The sequence below is a fragment of the Protopterus annectens genome, chromosome 4.part0, assembly GCF_019279795.1.
Source record: "Protopterus annectens isolate FY-2018-M chromosome 4.part0, PAN1.0, whole genome shotgun sequence".
Taxonomy (NCBI): domain Eukaryota; kingdom Metazoa; phylum Chordata; order Ceratodontiformes; family Protopteridae; genus Protopterus; species Protopterus annectens.
Window position 1 is genome coordinate 769,289,303 of NC_056733.1, and position 7,669 is coordinate 769,296,971.

Below are 7,669 nucleotides of genomic sequence, written 5' to 3' on the forward strand. Positions count from 1 at the left end.
GATTTTTCTTGTATTTTTCTCTGTCCTCCATATTATATGCCAGTAGAAAAGTCCAGCCACTCAATGGCATTTCAGTAGTCAGACTTTTCTATTGGTACATGCTCGATTTACAACGGGCATGCTGGTTGGGCTGTCCTCAGTGCGCATGTTTTTGAATACTAATGAGAAGTAGCTGTATTATTTAGGGTACTGTATCAGGTTTCAAAGTCGATTTACAACAGGCATGCTGGTTGGGCTGTCCTCAGTGTGCATGTTTTTGAATACTAATGAGACGTAGCTGTATAATTTAGGGTATTGTATCAGGTTTCAAAGTTCAGTTTACACTGGGAATTATAATAAAGTAACAATTCTGAAAGCCAAAGCATGGACTTTGTCTTATTTTCAATAATAAAGTGCCCCCCACAGAAAAAATGCATTTAGCTGCTTTTATACAGTCTGATCTCCTATAATGTGTCTGTTTAGACTAGACACATCACCTTAAGCTGTGAAGAAGTGAGCTTAATTATTTACAAATAAAAGATACAATGGTTATTTTTATCAAAGATACATACACACACACACATACACACACACACACACACACACACACACACACACACACACACACACACACACACACACACACACACACACACACACACTCGCGCTCGTGCACACGCATATATTTTATTGTTTTGCTTTCACCCTCCCCCCTCCAGTCTTGTTTGGCATTCCACAGTACTCTATTGCCATTTCACTATAATTTGGGACCTTTGTCATACCTATAAAACACAAATGTGTTACTTTCTTAATTAACATAACATTTGATGGACTGCTGTCTTGCCTGGACATTTGTACCTACTCACTTTAAGCACATATATCGTCTTCTCACTGACATAATTCATACCTGTGTTATTTTCTGGATCCCTAAGGTCTTATCTACAAGTTACCACAAGTTACTGCATGGATCATCCTTTTATTAATTTCTAATAGTATGCTGCTAACATTGCCCAAAGTCTTACTTTCTTGTTTTATTTTAAACTATTAAGAGAACACCATAACTTAAGCATAAAGCTTGGCACTGGTAAAATAGTGAGAAATGTCTGAGTAAGCACTGCTCCTGGAGCTGTTTTTAAACAGCCATTGCTCATGTGTTCCTTAGACCATAGCTAGCCATGAACTGGCTTAGACATGACATGTTACTGAGGTATGGGGGAGGGGAGTGAGAAGGTAACAATGAGCAGCATGCCATCACACTCTAGGATTCAGATAGGTCATAGATTTAAATTAATGTATGGTACTTATTCAGTTTGTTCATGACATCATTGTTTTCTGAAAGATTTAGACTGTTAGAATAGCCTGCAGTTATTTATTGTGCCCGAAGGTGAGCTATGGCATTTGATGCAAAAGTAGCACTGCACTCTGTGACTACAAGGGACATCATATGTTTAATATATTTTAATAAAAGCCATAATCTATATAGCTGCTGCATTTCAAGGTTTCTATGTTTCTCAGAGAGAAGTATTTGTACAATATTTCATAGATAAAATGAGAGGGACAGTTACATTTCAGGCATATTTCCTTGTTCCTTTGCAGTAGCACTGTGTCACTAGGTGATAACTTTTTCATGTTGTGAACATTTTCTTTATGGTTACAACATATTTATGATTTTACAGCTAGTTTACCTTAAACCCGGTATCTTTGATTGGATATGAAATTCCTAGATGATTTATTTAAATCATTATTTCTGAGTGACGTCTCTAGGGGTTTCTGGAGTTACATCCTACTGACACCTCTAGGCATCAGATATTGACTGCTCGTATTTGCATTAATAATTCCAAAACCATACTACATACAAAGTATTAAAATATGTCATCTTAAAGCTTACATAATAGCAAACACAACTGTACTGATAGCTGACCACTGTCTAGTGCAGGTAAAGAGCGATTAATTATTGTTCATATAATAATAATTTATACTGTCATTAATTTCATATTTTTCTAAATATCTTGACAACCAAGTAACACAGACAGAACTGATTAGCCTTGTATGAAAACTCTCAGCTTGATGAACAAAATATTTCAGACAGTATATGGCAGGCTGACCTGTAAGCTTGGTTGCCTGCATGCTGAGAAGGGGCTGGTCAGTTGGCTCCAGTTATAACAAATCAAGTGCAGCTGCTGTGTATGTAATTCTTTGGCAGTGGCTCGGCGAATTGGATCATTCAATTCTGAGTTAGAGGATCATTGATCTGGCATAGGAAGGCACCATCTGTCAGTGACCATTTAAGTAAGCTGAATCCTTGTGTTTAGTACCAAGGGTTAGCTTGGTAGTTAAGACACTGGTTCTTGGCTGCACAGGGTGCAGGGTTTGAGGTTGGTGGTTGGGCATCAATTGTTATTTTTTTAGGTATGTGCTCTTATATGTAAGTAACAGTTGCAGAATGGCGAGGTGTCTTTTTGTTCAGACAATACGGCAGTAGTTCATACCCTGAGTAAGTGTACGTCAGAGTCCAAATGGGTACATTCATTAGTTCGATTGTTGGAGTTGCTGAGTTTACAAATCATCTTAACTTTTTCTGGCACACTTGTTCCAAGGAGTATCAATGGTATTGCTGACAGTTTGTCCCACTTTCAGTTTGGTAGGTTTCACAAGTTGGCCCCGGATGATCAGCCATGTGGAACGTTCATTCCCCAGGAAGTATGGTTGAATAGTTGATTGGAGAAGAAGCATAGATGGATCACTAGTAGATAACTCCTGGGCTAAAAATACAAAAAATGCATACTCATCATCCATTCAAGCTTTTAAACTGTTTTATCATTCATCACCAATAAGTCACTGGAAGTGGAGTTTGCCCTTGTTCATTTAATTCATGGTTCACAGATGTTACAAGGGTGACTTGCCCAATACTATTTGTATACACCTGGCAACAATAGGATGGTTGTCATGCTTGCTGGCATGTCAGGACCTATCGAGGCATTAGATACTTTCCAGGATGCTAATAGTCTGGGAAAACTTCAAAGGGCCATCCATGGATGCTAGAAAGTCAATTGGGTCCCATCTCTTGGTCATTATTATTAAAGGGTTATTTATCACAACCACCAATTTTCATTCATTAGTCATGTGGGCAACATTGTTCTCTTGTCTATATGTGGGAGCCTTCCATGTTAGTGAAATGTTGAACTCACTCATCTGGGAATATGTAGTATTTCATGACAACTTCATTTTGATTTGGTTGGTTAAGTCAATGACTGATCAGGTATGGAAGGAGCATAAATTCAGATTAGATAGTAATAGAGTAAAAAGAGTGGAAATAAAAGTTTTGTACGTGCCTCTTTGTTTGGTCCATTGAGTGATTGTCATTTTCATGTGATTGTCATTTTCATGCATAAATAGTAATAGAAACTTGGTCATTTGCCAAATACATTGGTTTAATTTACTGACAAAGCTGGTTCCTAGGTCAGCAAGGGAGGGCCTCATTTTTACTTTAGCATCAGGACAGCCTATCATATTAGTTGAAGCCAATTTGGTTATAACTAAAGCTCTCACTTGTCAGGGTATAGTCTCTAAGGGGTGCTCTTCACATTCCTTTCAGATAGGGCGTACCTCCAATTTAGCAATGCAGGGACTCTCCACTGATGTTTTGTAAAGGACAGGGAATTGGTGCTCTGAGGCCTTTTTGTCATACATTAGACACTAATATCTTCAATTTGCCTTGCAGGGAATGGTGTTTCATAGATTGTCAGACACTCACTCATCAGTAAAGCTGCTGCCCAAGCCCTGTCCTGGCCTTCAGGTCATCATGGGTCACTACAGCATAATAACTGGTCTGTCCAGTATTTTGTTTTTTCAAGGATGTCATGGTTTCATTTTTGTGGGGTATGGCATGACTTCATAACTAGCAGAAACTTATCCCAAGTTCTGATTATTCATCAAAGAGGGAATGATATGGTAGTGTCTCCCAAAAGGATCTTGCCAGCCAGAATTGTATCTGATTTACAATGTCTTCACTCCTTATACCTTCAAATGACATTGTTTTGGTCTTCAATTGTCCTGAGACTTTGCTTTTTTGGAGCTAGGAAAGCAGCAGCAAAATAAATCTCCAGACATTTTATAAATTACAGGGTAGCATATGCTACTATGCAAGTTGGAATCTAAGTGATTGAACACAAGGACTTAGTCAAGCCAGATAAAGACTTTTATGACCCAGATGGATTTCATTTAAACAGCCTAGGTTTCATTATTTCATTATCAGTTAAAAATATTTTAATAATGTATCTTACTAAAGCTGATATGTTATGTGCATTACACATGTGCCCCTGTGGCAGGGGGGTGGGTGACATGACAATGCTGTCTGGTGTCTGCCTTGGAGCATCTTCCCCTATTTTCTGCCCCCCCCATCTTGGCTGCTACACAGCGGTCTTTAGGCCTGGGGGGGTGTTCAGATTTAAGCCCTGTCCAAGGCACGTGATGTTTGGCCTGACAGTCAACCCTCCCCCAAGGTTATTGAAATCAGATCTGAGGCAGCTTAAGTTATACACAAAGACCCATATCACCTGGTTCAAGAAAGGGTTTGGTTACACCAACAGCCTTAAGTGGAAGGTTACAAATGTGTTTAGTTGGTGGTTGCATATTGACCATAATGTATCAGTTATGTTGGTTATTATTGTCAATAAATGGTCGCAATGGCAATACAGGTGTAGTTACTTTCTCAGCTTAGAGAACAAGGAAGGCTTAGCTGTAAGCTCACTTGTCTGCAAGGTGAGAAAGGGTGGGTCAATTGGCTCCTGCTATAAGGAATCGAGCGCAGCTGCTGTGTGTGCAGTTATTAGCAGTGGCTTAATGGATCCCACCTGCACCCCCTTAAGCTGCCTTGGGGGCATTTTCCCTCTATTCTTTCCCCCATATTGGCTAGTACTCAGCAGCCCCTAGGCTAGATGACATGTGTTCAGATTTAAGCCCTGACCAAGGCAAGTGGCACTTGGCTTGACAGTCAACCCCCCCCCAAGGTTATTGAAACCAGGTCTGAGGCAGCTTGGGTTATGCACCTGGACCCTTATCACCTGGTGCCAAAAAGGGCTTAGTTATGCCAACCAGCTTAAGCAGAAGATTACAAATGTGCTTACTTGGTGGTTGCAAATTGAGTGTAATGTGTTATCAGTTATGTTGGTTATTATTGTTAGTAAATGGTCGCAGTGGCAATATGGGTGTAATTATTGTCTCAGCTTAGAGGACAAGTCTAACTTTGAGTGGTTGCTGAGATACTTTAAGTTGTTTACAAAATATTACAAAATTTAGTTTAAAACCTGGAACCTAAAGAATACTACCACTATGATGTTACCTCACACCTCACATTAAGAAAACAAGGATGACAAAGATATTACCTGTCAAGAGATAAATCTTGCTTACAACGAGCATTAGAACACGTATGCAAAACTTTCATGTTTTGTAAATATAGCCAAAACAACAGTTCAATAGCAGGGCATCACTGAAAAGCTGACACATGGATGAACTATATTTTTTCTATTTTTTTTACTGCAGGAAAAAAAGACATTTGTGTATTCAAAGGAAACATAAAATCATGACTGTATTTTTTAAGGTTTACTACTATCATAAGCATCATGCCACTATAAGCATGAGTTTCTTCTGAATAACTTGTCAGTTTTTAGTTTATGAGAAATTACTATTTCCCGGAATCATATGCTTTAGAAAGTTATTTTGTTAGACATTGTTCAAGACTCAGCAAACATTCTAATTATCTTCTTCAGATATTATGCATATTCTGCCAATTAGCGCAGGCAGTTGAGGCTCTGAGCTGGTAATAAGCTGCTTCTTGTAGTCAAGGGTATAGAGGTTTGATTCCTTCCACTTCTGTTTGCCCACTATGAGACTCTGAGCAAGTCACTTGACAAGCTAAATATGGTGTAAAGGATGACACAATGAATGCAGTGCAGGTATGGTATAGCATAGCTTATCAGAGAGGTAAACATACAGACATATGGTCAAGTAGAAAGATTATAGTATAGAAAGTGATATATAAATATCAGACAAATTAGAGCCACAAAGAAATTTAACCCTGCTATGTTCCAAATGGAACTAAGAGCATGCAATTGGGTTCCCTTAAAACAACGTCCATTAGATGAAGCCGTTAATTTCTTTAATTCTACCTTCCTTGCGATTCTTAATCACCATGCTCCATCCAGATCTATTAGAATCAAGGCCAAGTTTGTCCCATGGCTTTCTTATGAAACCAAACACAAAATTCATCTCAGAAATAAACATTGGGCCAAATGGGGAACGACTAAAAACCCTGCTGACCAACAAACCTTTAGACAGCTAAGAAATGACACTAAGAAGGCCATACTCGCTGATAAACAAAACTACTACTTACAATATCAACAACCTAATCACAACAACCCACAGAAATTCTGGGCTAGCATTAAGCAGTTACTCCACCCAGGACAATCCACTACAAAAAACCCTCAAAATACAGATAGGAAAAATCCCATCCATACAGATAATACCTTCAATACTTTCTTTACAGATGCTATCCAAACACTAGCTAGTCAACTATCACATAATACCTTCACACTACCTTCATACTCCTCTACCCCACCCCACACTTTTCATTTCAAACCTGTCCCAACCACATTGATCCAAACCCTATTGAATAAACTGAAACCATGCTCCCCTTCTGCAGACCTACTGCCTTCTGAATATCTACAGCTATCATCCAAGGCTGTTGCCCATCCTATTTCCATGCTGATCAACAGAACTATTACTGAAGGTTACATCCCCACCTTATGGAAAGTCTCCCATATTATCCCCCTACATAAAGGTGGACATTCCACTGAGCTATCAAACTATCACCCCATTGCCCTACTTACGCCTTTAGCTAAAATTATGGAAAAATGTATCTATAAACAACTACTCCACCACTTAATCAAAAACAATCTACTTTCCAACTGTCAACATGGATTCAGACCCTCACACAGTACTACCACTGCCCTCCTTTCCTTTACTGACTACATTAACAGGCACCAAAGCCTGAATAATCTTTCTTCTGCTCTATTTGTCGACCTTTCTAAAGCATTTGACATGGTAAACCACCAGATTCTCATTAACATACTTAAATCTCTGTCATTAGACCCACTTTCCATAAAATGGTTCCAATCCTACCTTGACAAATGACAGCAAGCAGCACTTTGGCATAACTCTTTATCCACCCATCTACCTGTTACCTTAGGTGTCCCTCAGGGGTCCATACTAGGACCTCTTCTTTTCTCTATATTTATTAATGACCTTCATCTAGCTATCCCACAAGCCACTTGCATACAATATGCTGACGACTCCACATTATTATGCTCAGCTACAACCTCCCATGACCTTCACTCTTTCACCCAAAAAATATTCAACATAGTTGAACAATGGTTCACTCAGCGTTGCCTTCTTTTGAACCCAAAGAAAACCAAACTCCTCCTCTTCACTCCTACTCAAAAGTCCTCTCCTCTTCATTTCTCTGTGGCATCTACCAATGGCACAATAATATCTCCAGACTTCACCACCAAACTACTAGGGGTCACCATCAACAATAACCTGAATTTTGACATCCACATTAACAATACTATAAAGACTGTCAGCAAAAAAAAATGGCACTCTCTATAGGATTAAAAGCTTCCTTTCCCCTACT